The sequence below is a fragment of the Elephantulus edwardii genome, unplaced genomic scaffold (assembly GCF_000299155.1).
Source record: "Elephantulus edwardii isolate Elephantulus edwardi_28Jun2011 unplaced genomic scaffold, EleEdw1.0 scaffold00087, whole genome shotgun sequence".
NCBI classification, from domain to species: domain Eukaryota; kingdom Metazoa; phylum Chordata; class Mammalia; order Macroscelidea; family Macroscelididae; genus Elephantulus; species Elephantulus edwardii.
In genome coordinates, this window is record NW_006399837.1 from 9,558,026 (window position 1) to 9,575,261 (window position 17,236).

General features: G+C 38.0%; 1 pseudogene; it reads right to left on the reverse strand.

Moving 5' to 3' along the window:
• Positions 1–17,236, reverse strand: part of LOC102876619 — a 177,775-nt pseudogene that overhangs the window by 134,823 nt on the left and 25,716 nt on the right.

Genomic DNA, 17,236 nt, shown 5'->3' on the forward strand with positions numbered 1-17,236 from the left:
AGTATACACAATTTATGCAGTTTTTCTCAGTCTTACCCCAACCCTCATATCAGTCCCATTTTACAGCAGTGGCACCACGCAATATTTGTCCTTTTGTGACTGAGATATTTCACTCAGCATAATGTCCTCCAGGGTCACCCATTTTGAATAATATTGCATGAGTTCCTTGTTTTTCAATGCAGCATAGTATTCCATTGTGTGAATATTCCACAGCTTCTCTATCCATTCGTTTGTTGATGGGCACCTGGGTTGTTTCCAACTCCTTGCTATTTTATAATAGCAGTGTTATACAATATTTGTCCTTTTGTAACTGAGATAGTTCACTTAGCACTTTACAGAGGTCCTTAGCTGTAAGTGTGACCACTGCAATGTGTTGTTTGACTTCTTGACTGCTGCTTCATGGAAGTTAATTGTGAATATGAGTAAAATGAAATCCTTTACAATTTCAACTGTTTTTCTATTAATCAAGTCATTGCCTTTTGGTCCAGTTATAAGAACTTTTTTCTTTATGTTGAAGTGTATATCTTAAGACTTGAAGATCTTTAAATATCTTTGAGCTTCATCAAGAAGTCCTTCAAGTTTTTTCCTTCCATTTTCAGTGTTTTATGTCATGTATATAGTACATGTTGTCAGTGTGTCTTCCTCCACTTATAATGTCACATTCTTCTTCCTTTCATCTAGTTCTTGAACTATCTGCTCAGTGTACAAATTGAACAGGTATGGAGAAAGGATACAACCGAACATGCACCTTTTTATGACTTTAAGCCATGTAGAATCTTATTTTTCTCTTCAAACTAATGTTTCTTGGCCTGTGTACAGTTTCTACATTAACACAATTAAGTGTTCTGGAATTCCCATTCTTCTCAATGTGATCCATAATTCATTATTAACCACATAGTTTTATAGTCATTTAAAATAACATTAAAATCACCCATAAACAGTAAGTTTAAAATATAGATCTAGCTTTATTTTGATAAAACTTTATTTACAGAAACAAGTAGCAGATGGCTTTGTCTTGCAGACCATAGTTGCTAAAGCGTAGCCCATTGAGTTTTGGTTTGGGTTATTTTTCTTTTTCTTTAGGACTGATCTTAACTAAACAACACAAACTAGGTGGCCTAAAAGAACAGAAATAGAGTAACTGCACTCTGCAACTTTTAAGACTATGATAGTGATGTTTGCTGTAGTGATTTCTTCTGAGATTTTGGGAGAATTTGCTCCACAAAATTTTCCTAGCCATTGTAACTCAGCACCATTGAGTTGATTTCAAATTATAAAGACCTTGTAGAACAGAGTAGAATGTTCGCATAGGGTTTCCTGGGCTCTCATCTTTATGGGAGGTGATCACCAGACCTTTCTTCCCACAGAACCGATGGTTGGTTCAAACCACTGATGTTTCAGTGAGCAGCTGGGCTCATTAACATCATGTCACCCTTCAGCTTCTGACAGTCATAAGTATTCTTTGAATGACTTCCGGCACCATCATCACATGGAATCCTTCCTCTGTATCCCTTCCCTGTATGCTAACTTTTACAGTGAAACTGGCAAAAGCCAGAACCCAAGTGATACCTAAACCTGCTATAGGAGGCAAAGCCAAATATTCTTTCTCTCTCTATGTCTCTCAGTGCTGTCAAGCCAGAACCAGTTCTTAGTGCTCTCTTCTGAGTTCTGATGCTCTAAATGCCATGGAAGGAGAAAGAGAATTTTTTTCCCTTTGGAACTATGGTGTGGTCACTTTAGAGAGCTGTGATCTTTGGTTTAACAGCATAGCTCTCTGGACTGCACCACCAGAATTCCCTATCTTCCCGTGTTGTCGATTGCCTTTGAGTCAAGCACAACTCATAGCAACCCTATTAACAAAAGGCCCAAAGCCCCTCTATAAGTATCAATATTTATCAAAGTTCATAGCATTTCTGGAGACATGTTGTTTAGGAAGTGGATGCGACACCTGCTTCCAAAGTCTAGAGAATACTATAAATGTAGTAAGACTGCACCGTGTCAAAGTTGGAAAACTTGCAAAACCATAAAAACAAGAGAGTCCAGCCATGAAGTCCTGACTCACAGATTTCATTGTTTTTCAGGACAGTGTTCAGATGGGATTAAAAGCCACCCTACTTCAGGGTGTCCTCATGTTAATTACATTGATAACATCATCAAGGACTATTTGCAAACATAGTTACATGGATAAAAATTAGAAATTTAGGATTCTAGGATCCCAACATGTTTAGGGGAAGAAGTGCACAATTCAATCCCTAACTCTTAGTTTAGATGCTGGATAAACAGAATTTATTGTCATGATCTTGTGATGATGGCTAAACTTTGTCTAAATGTTTTCAATTTTCCTTGGTAGTGTGGTTTAAGAAGGAAGGTGCTGGAGGAGAAATCATAAGTTCAAGGGTTCGTGGATCTATGTGTAGACGTTAGTGCAATAACTGAGTTTTTCTGAGTCTCGGTCTTCTGAATTGTAGAATGGAGCTCACCATGACTGATATACCAATATTGAAGATTTATTCTTAGGAATCAAATAAGGGAAAGTACATAAGAGGGATATGAAAACATAAATGTTATTTGCCACTGTAAGATATTACCATTTTAGCTGCATGGCATCACAGTTGTCAAAATATTTGAGGTAAAGGGAAGACCATATGTGGAAAAATATTAATGGTGTGAATAACAATGTATACAAACTTTGTAAGTAAATCAGTATAAAATAAAAATTTTATTTGAAAAATATAATATGTATATCAATCAAGAAAGGATGAAACTCACGCAACTGTCTTTCATTCATAGGGTCACTATGAGTTGCTATGACTCGATGGAACTTAACAACATAGAGAGAGACCAGCTGGCCTATTAGACCAAAAGCAATGCTACCAAGCCACAGGTGAATGACTCTAATCTTCGCCCCTAAGGTCTTTCTTTAATTGTTTTCGGTGAAACATTCTTCTAGGTCATATAGCCCTGGTGTGTCCACTTGCTTTACAGAGGCAACTTGTGATCACTGTGAAGCTGAACACTGTGACACTGTGCCAAATGCGATAATGGTTACCCATGGTGGACAGTGCTTGGCAGCACTCCCCAGCTAAAACAGGCTTGGAAGCAGGAGTGGCATCCACTTCCATGAATAGCTTGCCTTTGGAAACCCTATGAAGATGGAGAAAGGATGAAAGTCATGCAACAGTCGAGGGGTTTTCGTTCATAGGGTTGCTATGAGTCGCCTACGACTCAATGGCACTTACAACAACATATCAATCAAAAACCCTGAAAGAAAAAAGATGTACACACATACAAATTCACATACATTTGTGTAAGATTTTATAAAGAATATTTAGAAAGATTGTTGTAGTTATTGTGTGTCAAGTTTGTACTGACCCATAGCTAACATTCCGGCAGGTTTTCAGAGGCAGTTAATCTCACGGGAGGAGATTCCTCATTCTTTACCCACAGACCAGCTGGCGGATTCGAACCTTGAGCCTTTGGAATTGCAGCACACCTTTGGAGAAAATATAAAGAAATTAAGAAGGATAGTGCATTATTTTCAGGCAAGTACCCTCCGATCCTCATCAATTATAGATTCAGAAGGAGATTTGTATATGGGAGGACCACCATGTATTATGCTCGACTGGACTGCACCTAACAGCACCCACCGTGAAAGAAAGGGGCTGGGATGACACAGCAGGTGAGGAGACATACTGCTGGTAACCCCAAGGCAGGTGATTTGAATGCACTAGGTGTTCTGGAGGGAAATACGGACACTTTCTCCCAGGCAATTTCCAGCCTCTGAAAACCAGGTAAATGATCAGCCATGAGTCAGTTCTGACTTAATGACACATAACAACAACAGCTATCAAACTCAAACGTGCTGTGCCCTTCTGTCAAAGCCAAAGTGACCTTGGGAATAAACAGCCTGTCCTCACTCCCCTGTTTTCATCACCTCCCATCACTGTCTTCCACTGGTTCAACTAAAATGCAGACCATGCAGGCCGCAGCCCTAGAGCAGGAAACAGAGCTAGTCGTTTGGGGCAGAGGATTCTTTTGGTGGCTAGTTGCAACCACATGGCTTCCAACTTATGATGATATTTTATATATAGCATAAAGTATTTCTTTCTCCTTTATTATCTTACTTGGATCCACAGTCAATACTCTTGGAATCAGCATCCAGGAGACGAGAGGACACATTGCACTGGGAAACATCAGGGACATTTCCAAATTATTGAAGAGTAATGTTGTTAGTTTGAGGACTTAGGTGTGCCTTATTCAGGCCATGGTCTTTTTAGTCACTTACTATACTGCTGATTATCTGGACAGAAAATAAGGATGACAGAAGAAGAACTAATGGCTTTGAATTGTGTTGTTGGAGAAGAGTACTGAATATCCTATTGATTACCCATACAACAAACAGATGTGTCTTGGAGATATGGCTAGAGTGCTCCATGGAGGCAAAGATCATGAAACTTTGCCTCATACTGTGGGTATGTTGCTAGGAAAGACTATTCATTGGAGAGAAACATACTTGGCAAAGTTGGGGGCAGCAAAAATAGAGTTAGACCCTCAAAAGATTTGGTTTAAATCTATCAGCTGTTTCCACAATGGGCAATCTCTGTGCATTTTTCTGCCTCTGAAAACTTGCTGGAGGGACAAACTTCTGACTCAATACTACACACAACACAATTTTCTACTTGACCAAATATGATGTATTTTTTAGTGATTATTTTTCTGTATTATGTGTCTAAAGTGGGTGAATAAAAATCTTCTTATCCTTGCTTCTAAAGAGCGTCCTGATTGCCTCTCTTCTAAGACTGACTTGTTATTTGAGAAAGAATATTGTAAGGAACATGAAAGCAATTCAAGCATCATAAATAGCTTCTTCTCATGTAGATCTACCTCCAATTTATCAATTACATTCTGCATAAAGAACTTTTCTTATTTCTGCTTGTTAATATGTTTACGATACAGTATTACTGTCAATTAAAATGTACTTTTATAAATTATGTAACTCAAAGAGAAGGCAACATATAAAAATGAAAATACTCTGGAACTAAACAAAATAAAACAAAACAGAATACTTAGCTGATGTTGTTAACCTCCATCGCATCGACCAGGACTCCTAGTGACCCTAGGAACAATGGCCCTGAATCCTATCCTATCCTGAGCCACTCTCACCATCTCTGACACACCTGACCATTGTCACCGTATCTGTGTCAATTCATTTCATTCCAGGTCTTCCTCTCCTTTGCTGACACTTTATCTTTCATTTTGATCTTCTCTAAGGATCGGTTCCTCCTGGCCACATGCCCAAAGTCTGTGAGAAGGAACTTTTAAATCCTTGCCTCCAAGGAGCAAAGTGGTTTCACCCTCTCCAGGACAGACTTAATTGTTCTCTTAGCAGTCCATAGTATGTTCAAGACTCTTTCTAGCACCTCAACCCAAAGGTCTCGATTCTTCTCTGTCAACCTTAGTCAATTGTCCAGCTCTCACATGCATAGCAAGCAATTGAAAAGACCATACCCTAGATCAGGAGCATCTTAATCTCTACACTGACATCACTGCTCTTTAGTACTCTGCAGAGGTCCCTGACAGAAAACTTTCTGAAGCAGCTCAATAAAAATAAATATTGGATAAAATCTTTCCTGCTATTTGTATTTTACCATTTTATTAACTTGGCATTCTTTGTTAATATATGCAAGCTGCCTTTTTTAAACCTCTTTTCATACTTTGGGTGCCAAATGCAATAATGTTTACCCATGGTGGACAGTGTTTGGTGGAGCTTCCCGATGAAAATAAGCTCGGAAGCAGGAGTGGCATCCACTTCTGAAATGGCTTGCCTCTGGAAACTCTATGAACATGGAGAAACAAGCAAAGTTATACAAGTGTTCAGGTCTTTCGTTCGTAGGGTCGCTATGAGTCATCCACGATATGATGGTACTTAACAACAACCACATTATACTTTGAGTGAAAGTTTACAAAAAAAAAAAATTCTTTCTGCTCAATCACTCAAATGGATTTTAATGTATGCAATTATATTTATTGCATAGTTTGTAGAAAAATCTGGTAGACATTATATCAGATTTTTTAAATAATTGGACTAATACACAAAATATACTTCCATTTACACAGTCTCAATTTTCAAGACAATTAAGCATCCAAAGTCTTACATTCCTTTGTCCTTTTGATTAAAGACAATTGCCTGTACACATACCTTCGTGTCATCTGCACATTGTAAGAATAAGTCCCAGTGTCATCACTTTAGAAAGGACTTCCCTACCGTCTTAACAAAATTAAGCATCATGAATATTGTCCCTTTGTCTTGTTTTAACTAGTGATGACTTTTAGGGTTTGTTTGGAGTTGTTTGGGGGTTTTTCTTGCTTATTTATTCTCTATCTCTCCCACTTGACTGTAAATGCAGGCCTAGTTTCCACTACATCTCTCATACAAAGCATAGCACATGACACAGAATGTGTTCAGTAGTTATGCTTTTGAGTGGACAGCGATCTTCTCCACATAGTTAAGGGGACAGCCACGGTGCAGGCCAGTGAACCCAGCAGGACAGAGGTTGGTTAGGTTTCCTAAGAATGTCTGTCCCCAGAGAGTTTAGGAAGTAATTGTACTTTCTATATTATTGACAAGCGTCCTCCATTCTCAGAAACAATGGAGGTCTCAGTGAAATGTGGCTTGTGAAAGGAATGCATATGTCAAGTAGTAAAATATGCAGTGCTACAAATCATGAGGGTTGACACACAGACAGAATCTATGTAAATGAATTACTAATCAAAGACAAACTTGCTAAGGAAAGCAGACTTTTTGTGACACTGATCTATACATTTCTGAAGATTTCACTGCATTATTCATTTCCAGAAAGTGTTTGTGGGCCTTGGCATTTACTTTTAAGTATATAATAAAGAGAGAGTATTTGGCATCTTCTTTTCAAACATATTTTTTTTCTAAAAGACATGATTTGGAACATTTCAGGATAAAGCAATAGAAGGATACATTCTCCCTCATTGCTTCTTAGCTGACCGTCCAGGGCGCGGGGTTTCAGAGGTTGTAAAATGTCCTGGAGGACATCTTTTTCCTTAGAAGCTGCTAACAGATTATGTACTATCCTACGAGAACTCCCTAATTATGCATTTGTTGGGTGACTAGAGGTTGGAATCAGGATGCTGGGTTTTAATTCCAGCACTTGTTTGTTTTATAACCTGACTAAGCCTCAGTTTTCTCAAGAGTAAAATTAAGAATATAAGAGAATAACAATGTGTATTTGTGTATATGTAAGAGACAGAACCACAGAAAGAACAAGAATAGAAAGGAAGACAAAGAAAAACTTAAAGCAATGTAAAATCACCTCCCACCTACTGCTGTGGAGTGAATTCCAACTCCAGGTAATCTTCTAGAGCTGAGAAGAACTGCCCCACAGACCCCTCCCTCCCCCAGGCTGATTCCATCACAAACTCTGCATTGGAATGGGTGAAAGGCGGGACAATCGGAAAGGAATGAAAGATTGGCCATTGTGTGCATGACAACTGACAACTTGGAACAGGAGAAGCATTACAGAGTGAATCAGGGGAGGGAATAGAAAGGGAAAGGTGTGTGAATGAATGAATGAAAAACCAATCTCTTTGCAAACTTTTACCAAAATCATGTACAAAAGAATTTTGCTTAAAATTTCTTTAAAGTGCTTCACTATTATCTGAACTATTCGCTGGGTTTCTTTATGGATGATGCCCTTGCTGTCATCCCACAACTCATCTGGTCTTCAGGCTTTAGCAGTCAACAGATCAAATCTATTCTTGAAATGGATTTTAAAATTCAGGTGGGATTGTCTCAAGTCCATATTTTAAAAGTTGTACAAACAGAACTAAATGGAATACTGCATGATTTAAAATTTAAAAAAAAATTTCTTTTACAAAGATCAGCTTTCCATTTTCAGGAGAACTGGGTTAAAAGATTTCGAGAAGGGAGGTGAAGAAGTGAAAGATACCTCTTTTTTGCAGTAAAGCAATTTCCTAAATTTGGGGAAGAATTTATGACTCAGTGACTTTGAACTTTTTATAGTGGCAGATCTTAGAAAAGAAGCAAACATTTGGTGTTATCTAATTTAATGTTTTGCCTCTGGAAACTCTGTGAACTTTGATAAATGTGGACAGTTATAGAAAGGCTTCAGGCCTTTTGTTCATAGGGTTGCTATGGGCCATGCTTAGCTCGATGGCAAACAACAATAACAAACAAGTAGTAGAACACATCCCTGGTATCTTATATCTACTTTTGCAGCCCATATGCTCCAACTTATAAATTCAGCTCTTTTTTTCTCTTCCCTTCTGACTTTCTTATTTCTATTTCCTACATGATCTAGATTATTTAGCCCAGAAAATACTCTAGGTCAGTTCTACTTTGTCACATGGGGTCATTACGAGTAGGAGTAGAATAATTTCAGTTTTAACTCACTGATTTACCCTTTCTCACTTTACAAATTTAAAATGGACTCACAAAATATGATTGAACAATTTAATCCAATTGGTAACAAAAAAGAAGGGAATCAGCTCTCCAAGCTCCGAGCTCTTCAGTACTCTCCCCCCTCCCTGCAGTGCACTCTTGTTGACCTCTCTCCTCATACATTCCATAGGGTTATGCAGAATCTGCATAGCTGGACTGAATACAAGTTGAAGAGGAAGTTAAATCCATCTGAACTGTATAATGTATGGGGAGATTTAGCCTCCATATATCCTTTGGAATGCAAACGTGCATTCGCTGCTCACCCAGTTAGCAGAGTGAAGGTCGCACCCTGGTTGGTATTCAGCATGAAATGTGTTGTAACATTGACAGGCTATATTTATACAGTGGTGCTGAGAGATTAAAATAAATATATAGCAATGTTGATCCTAACAAACGCGTGCATTACAGCTGATGGAGTTAACATCAGTTTGTGAGTTTGTAATTGTTTGCCCATATGTTGCAAATGGCAGTTTTTCCAAAAGATAATAATTTGGCACTTCATTCTGTAGCTTGCTTTTGGTTGTGTATTTGATTTTTGTTTTTTAAGAAGAAGGAGAAAATAAGATGTTTAATATTGGTGGCCTTGATTTACAGATTATATTAATGAAGGGAGAAAATGAGGGGCCTGGCTTTCAACCAATCCCCCAGCCAGCTGTATGGAAATTCTATCTCCATCAGTCAGCAAGGTTTGCTCCTACAGGGGCTAAGGGAATAAATACCTTGAAGTTCTTTGGGTTATCCAAGTATGGAGTAGACTTCGGATCTCTAGAATGATCTATCTCCATCATAGTTCTCAAGCACAGCTATGGTTTGGAGGACGGCACATGCTTGATCCAGCAGTATTTCATTGTTACACGTGGGTCTCTAGGGGTCACTTGAGGGCATCTAAACAGTGGCCACCAAAGCTCCACTGGCACATTTCTCTTGTCCCGTGTACCCGAGAGACTCCAGCATCTGTCCTCAGATTCCAATGTTTATTCCATTTACTGGCCATATCTGCAAATGCTGCTTCCTATACCTCTGTTTTGAAGAATTGCTCCCTTGAGGACCCATTGGGTCTTTAGATTCAACTGTATGAGCCTCTCTCCATTCTAAAAAAAAAAAACCACACACACACAAAACAAACCAAAAAAACCCAAACTGTACATAGAGCAAGAAGCAATTGTTGGAGCTGAATAGATACGGCCTAGTTTAAAATCAAGAAAAGTGTGTGTCAGACTTGTATCCTTTATCCATACCTGTTCAGTCTGTATGCTGAGCAACTAACTTGAGAAACAGACAATATGAAGAATGTAGTATCAAGATGGGAGGAAGACTCATCAAAAAGCTTGCTTGATGATACAACCTTGCTTGCAGAAAGTGTTAGAACTATCTCGTAGTCAGCCCTCCAGTGGGTTGTGAGGAACTGTCAATCTCATGAGAGCAGACAGCCTATCTTCAGCAGAAGATCTAGTGAATCTGAACCATGTACCTCTTTGGATTGGCAGCTCAACTTCCCACCAACTCAGTCTCTCCTCATATCGGGTTTCGTAGCGCTCTTGCCTGATGAGAACGAAGACAGTTCCTGCTCCCTGTGACAGAAACACTGTGTCTCATACTGGGCACAGTCCCCTCTGTTCTCTTCCTTTCTCTGCCTTTTCAGGCACTTCCAGAGTTGCTGAAAGACAAGTTCTAGCTGTTACTCTTTGAACTGAGCCTAATGATAAAGGAACATCTTGCTTTCTAAGAAATTGAGTATATTGCATGCAAATTATTCCCCTGAGACTTTTAATTTACATTCAAGAGATCCAGATCTCCTCCCTCCCTCCCTCTCTCTTTCTCTGTCTCTCTTGCTCTCTCCCCCTTCCCTCTCTCCCTCTCTCTCTCTCTCTCTCTCTCTCTCCTACTCTCCCTCCCTCCCTCCATCTCTTTCTCTCTCTCTTTCACTCTAGCTCTCTCTCTCTCTCATCTCTCTCACTCTCTCCCCCTCTTCCCCTCTGTGTCTCTCTCTCTCTCTTTCTCTGTCTCTCTCTCTCTCTCTCTCTCTCTCTCTCTCTGACTGAGTCGGATCCACCTTATAGCCGACCCTATATGGGATTTTCAACACTCTAAGTGAATGGGAGGAGATTACCTATCTTTCTTTTGAGGAACAGCAGATGGGCCCGAATTGCCAGAGAGGCATAGCTTTTGGCTAAACAGCACAGCTCCCTACAAACAAGGCATCTAAGCTCCATGATCTTCTACACAGATGACTTTTCCCTTAGGCAAAGTGCCCTGTGCTGGTGGTTGGAGATAATGTTTAAATTAGTTATAAATACAGCTTGAACAGGGATCTCTAGTGGCTTAGTAATAAGGAGTTACGCTACCAGCCCAAAGGCACAAGGTTCAAATTCACCAGCTGCTCTAAGGCAGAAAGATGGGCAATCTCCTCTCACACGATTTACTGCCTTTGAAAACATGCTGGAGGGTCAGCTTTGAGTTGGTTCTGATTTGCCAGTATATAACAACAACAACACTTGTTGTAGAGGACAGCATTGTGGGATGACTGAGGAGCAGTATACATTAATAGGTTCTCTATCTCTAGACTGATTCTTACTCAATAATGCCTGGAAGGATATGGGCAAAGAACTGTCAGAAAATCAAGCTAAATTTAGAAGTTCTGGAACAAGGGATATAATTGATGTTACATAGATCTTGACAAAATCAGAGACTACCAGAAAGATATTAACTTATGTTTTATTGATTAGTCAAAGATACTAGAATATGTGCATAAAAATGCTATGCATAATATAGAGAATAATGTAAATTCCAGAATACTTAATTGTCTTTGTTTGAAACTTGTACAGAGTAAGGAGATAGCCGACTGGTTTAAAATCAAGAAAAGTGTATGTCAGGGTTGTATCCTTTCTCCATACTCACTCAATCTGTATGCAGAACGAATAATTTGAGAAACTAGATGAGATGAAGAATGTAGCATAAAGATTGGATGAAGATTTATCAACAATATTGCTTAATGACACAGCCTTGCTTACAGAAAGTGAAGATTTGAAGCACTTGCTGAAGAGTTTCAAAAACCACAGCCTTCAATATTGGTTGTATCTCAACATCAAGAAAATAAACATCTTCAACATAATAGGTAACGCCTATTGTGAGAAAAGATGGAAATTGTCAATGACTTTGTTTTACTTGAATCCACAATTAACATACACGATTGAAGCAGTTAAGAAATCAAAAGACATGTTGTATTGGTAAAATATGCTGTCATGGACCTCTCCAAAGCCACTAGACCACCAGGACTCACTTAAAGGGCAAAGATGTCAATTTAAAGACAACAGTGCCCTTATCCAAGTCATTGTCATTTGCTTCCTATGCATGTGAAAGTTGAACATTTAATAAGACTAAAATCTATAACCAGGAGGGAATGAAAAAGATGAATGGGACCTCCTAAGAATCAAATCCCTATGCACATCAAAAAACTTTTCCAACAGAGTAAAAAAAAAGTCACAGATGGGAAAAATTTTTGGTAATGACATATCTGATAAGGGATTAATATAGTACCTCACTAAGAGAAAGGTAAACAACCCAATCACAAAATGGGCACAGGATATAAATAGACACTTAAACAAAGAAGGCATTCAGATGACAAATACATGACGAAATGTTCAAAATCCCTAGCTCTCAGAGAGATGCAAATCAAAACAACTATGAGATATCATCTTATCCCAGCAACAACAGCAAAATTCAACAGAGCAGCAAATGATGGTGAGGTTATGGAGAGTTTGGAATCCTTATTCACTGCTGGTGGGAGTGTAAAGTGGTGCAACAACTATGGAAGATGATATGGCACTTTCTCAAAAAGTTGGAATTAGAAATACCATTTGATCTAGAAATTCCACTTGTAGGAATATACGTTAAAGAAACTAGAGCTGCCATTCAAACAGATATTTGCACACTCATGTTGTGATATTCACAATAGCAAAGAGATGGAAGTGCTCATCAACAAATGAATGGATAGAAAAACTATGATATATACATACAATGAAATACTACACAACACTGAAAAACAAGAAACTCATAAAAAAGATTACATAACATGGGCGACCCTTCATGCTGAGTGAAAGAGTTCAGTCACAAAAGGACAAATACTGTATAACATTCACTGTTATAAAAGAGGATTGACATGGAGGTTGGGAAGAAACTAAGAAAAGAAGGGATAAATAATGAACACTTCATTGGAACAAAGGAAGTAAAGAACTGTTTAAAAGAAATATATTATTAGGCATTATTTGTATGACAACAGTCCAGAATAAGAGATGCTTAGCACAGTGCACTGGGGCGGGAGTAGGGGGAAGAAAGGGAGGAAATTATGCAACAATGAATAATTATTTTCAAGTGAATGAGGGAGGGAAGGGAGGAAAATGTGCAACAATGAATGAATGAAAATCCAACATTTCTGTGAACTTTTGTTAAATTAACAAATTTTGTTAAAATTTTTTTTTTAAATTCTGGGGCTTCATCTGATATACTTTGGACATGTTGTAAGGAGAGACAGGTACTTGGAGAGGGACATTATGCTTGGTAGGGTAGAGGAACAGTGCAGGAGGGGAAGACCCTCTATGAGGTGGATTGATTCAGTGATTGGGGTAATTGGGATGGGTGTATCAGAGGCAATATGATTAGCACAGAGTTTAGGGCTGTTGTACATAGGGTCACTATGAGTCGCAAATGACTCGACAGCACATAACAACAACAACAATTTTAAAAAACCAAGATTTTTGTTTTCCCTAAAAGGAAAGCAAGACTAAAATATAATTGATACTTTTAAATTGTGGTATTGGTGAAGGATATTGAACATCCCATGGACTTTCAAAAAACCAACAAATCTATCTTGAAGGAAGTACAACCAGGGTGCAATAGAAGCGAAGATAGTGACCCTTCATCTCCCGTGTTTTAGACATGCTTTCAGGAGGCATCAGTCTTTATAAGGGAACATCATGCGTGGAATAGTAGAGGTTGAGAAAAAGAAAGAAAAATACTAAAAAGAAAAACAGTGGATTGGAAAAATGACTACGACAATGATGATTTTATCGGAAAAACAATGCCATTTGGCTGTATGGTTGCATCAAGAGTTATAAACTAAATTTTACTGGGAAAAAAACCCCATCTAAACAATAATAATATAGCCAAGATTGATTAATCTAAAATAAAAATTATACAGCCAATAGTTTAATAATGTCCTCTTTAATAATTTAATAATGTCAGTAGTTTAATAATGTCAATAAGAGACAAAATGATTGATTTTGCTGATTACTCAATGGAGAAGACAGGAAGAGGAAAGACACTCAAAAGTAGGTTGCAAAGTGTAAGGGACTAAAGTCAAGAAAGTTCCCTAGAAGTTTGTTAGAAACTTTTGTTTGTTGTAAATCGGTTTGTATACAATCATTCATATATATTGTGTTTCACTCATGTACACTGTATTTTATATAGTTATTGTTGATCTATGCTTGTATTACCACAACTCATCACACTTTGCCAGTTCCTCATTCTCTCCCCAAAGGTCACAAATTCATGATGTGAAAACAGAAACTAATTAAATAAATACTTTCACATAACAAAAAAGAAAATAAAGAAATTAACAATGCATACCATCAGTGCAAATCACTTGACTGAGAAAAACTAGATCTCACCTAAAGAAATATAGCAACACAATGAAGATTTGCCTTATGCCCTAATCGGTATTAATAAAATGAATGTTGTTGCTGTTTTGGGTATTGCTGTTGCTATGTGGGTCTTTACCATTCCGTAGTGAGGGGCTGGATGTGCTGGCTGCGTGGAAGCTCTTGTGCAGTGGCTCCACGCTAGAACTTGGTTTCTCACATCTTGTTGGGGGTCACGTAAGGAAAGTTTTAGGTTGTGGTTGGTTTTTTTTCCCCTCCACAAGCAGGTGTCAGCTCGGCTTTTGCCCCTTTTTGGCCAATTTATTAAATTTTTTTAATGAACATTCTTTAAGTGGTACTTTAAGCAGTCATATGTCTATTTGCTGTACTGAATAATTAAAGAGTTGCTGTGATGTTGAACACTGTCCTATAGTCCTGTCAAATACCATAAGGGTTACCCATTATGGACAGTGTTTGTAGGAGCTTCTGGATTGATTCAGGTTTGGAAGTAGGAGTAGCATCTACTTCCTAAACCAGTTGCCTCTGGAAACTCTATAAACATAAGAAAATGATGTTAACTATAGAACAGAGTTCAGGTATTTTGTTCATAGGGTCACTATGAGTTATATTTGACATGATGACACTTAACCACTGCTAAATGACACTAGTGTTGTTATATTTGGAGGAACATTCTTCTCTTTTTACATCATCCTTCGTCAATTTGCTATACTGAGGTAATCTGGGTTTGTTGTGATGCTGAACCTTGTGCCAGCGGGGTATCAAATATCTTAATGGTTTCCCAATGTGCACAGTATTTGGTGGAACTCCCAGATGTAAAACAGGTTTGGAAGCAGAAGTGGCATCCACCTCCTAAACCACAAGCCTATGGAAACTCTATGAACTTGGAGAAACAATAGCTATGGAAAGGCATTAGGTCTTTTGTTCACAGAGTCGCTATGAGTCATACTCAACTCAACGGCAATCAACAACAACATACCGTCAATGTAAATGACTTGACTGAGAAAAACTGGACATCAAATAAATACTAAATTTAACAACACAATGAAGATTTTCCTTATGCCCTAATCAGTAGTTTATAAAATAGATGTTGTTGTTGGTATGTGCCATCAAGTCGCCTGTGATTCATAGCAAACCTATGTACAATAGTTCTGAACCCTGCCTTATCCTGAGCCAGTCTCACTGACTCCGATACACCTAATCCCATTACTCCAGTTACTGTGTCAATCCATCTCATCTGAGGTTTTCCTTTTCTGTGCTTTCCCTCCACCCTTCCAAGCATGATGTCCTTCTCCGCAAACTGGTCCCTCCTAGCCATGTGCCCAAAGTATGCATATTATCCTTTAATTACAAATACAGAACATACAAATTTTTAAACATTCGCTAACTCAAAAAAGCATAAGAAGTGAGACAGTAAAAGAGTTAAACAGTAAAAAATAGTTCAGAGATCTGTAATGATTGGTGTGAAAAATTCTTTGGTATTTTGAGTGAATAAAACATGTTATCAAGCATTATAGTTATTATCATAGCAGAGAGTGTAGTTTTAAAAATCTTACTTAAGACAAAATAGAATATCCATAATACATCAATTATAGAAACCAGAAGTAAATCTAAGATTTATAACTAAGTAGTAATTGTGGTTGTTCACAGGAATACAGATGATTTTAATTTTCTTCCCTATACTTTAAGTTATCACATTTTTAAATGTCATTTTTACAGAGTATACCATCATATATTTGGCTAATTCTTCATGAATGTTCTTTGGAGTGGCTATTTAAAACAATGTAAGAGTTCCTATCTCGCCACATCCTTTCCAACATTTATTACTTGCTGTCCTATTAACCTTTGCCACTGCTACTGGAGTGAGATGGTATCTCTTTGTGGTTTTAATTTGTATCTGTCTTATTGCCAGTGATTTTGAACATTTCTTCATGTGTCTGTTGGCATCTGAATATCTTCCTCTGCAAAAATTTTTTCTGTGTCTTTTGACCATTTCATAATTGTGTTATCAGTCTTCTTCTGTGGATACCCTGTAGGATTCTGTAAACTTTTGATACGAGACCCTTGTCTGAAATGGTATTGCCAAATATTTTCCCCCCAATCATTATATTTTCTTTTCACTGTGCTAAAAAAAAGGTTTTGATTCACACAGAGATTTAATCTTTAGAAGGTCCCATGCATCAATTTTATCTTCTCCAGGTTGAGCATTTCTGGCTGTATTTGGCAGTCTCTTTATATCATGGAATAGGCTGTCTAAGCTTGATCCAGCTTTGTCTCTGAAGAACTTTATGGTTTTGAGCTTTAGTCCCAGATATCTAATCCATCTTGAGTTGATTTTTGTATATGGTGTGAGATGTGGATCCTGTTTCAGCTTTCTGCAGTAAGAAGTCCAATTTTGCCAGCACAATTTGTTGAAGAGGTTGTCATTTCCCCATTTGATAGATTTAATTTCCTTGTGGAATATCAGTCTTAGTTGTACAACCACTCTGAAAGGCAGTTTAGCGTTTCCTCAAAAAGCTGAACATAGAAATTTCATATGATCCAACTATTCCACTGCTTAGAATATACCCCAAGAGAATGAGAACTGAGGTACAAATGGAGACTTGTACATCAATGTTCTTAACAGTGATATTCACCATAGCAAGACTATGAAAACAGCCCAAATGTCCAACCACAATAGAATGGATTTAGAGACTATAGTCCAGTTACACAATGGAATACTACATAACATGTAGGAATAAAAATTCTGTACATCACTATGTAACTTGGGAGGGACTGGAGAGCATTATGCTAAGTGAACTAACTCAGTCCCATAAGGACAAATACTGTAGAAGACCATTATTGTAGAATGAGTATAAGGCTCCAAGGGGAAAGAGGGTGGAAGAAGAGGGGTGAGGATGGGTAGAGGATGGGGGGGTGAGAAGTGGTTAATTATAGGGTAGCACATTTTGATGGGTGAAGAAATGAGAAAGATCTAGTGTGAAAAACAATGTATTATGTTTACGGCATTGAAGTCTATGGGGGAGAGAATAGTCTAAAAGTATTATATTTTAGGGCATTATTTTTATCGTAGGAGTATGCAATGAGGATT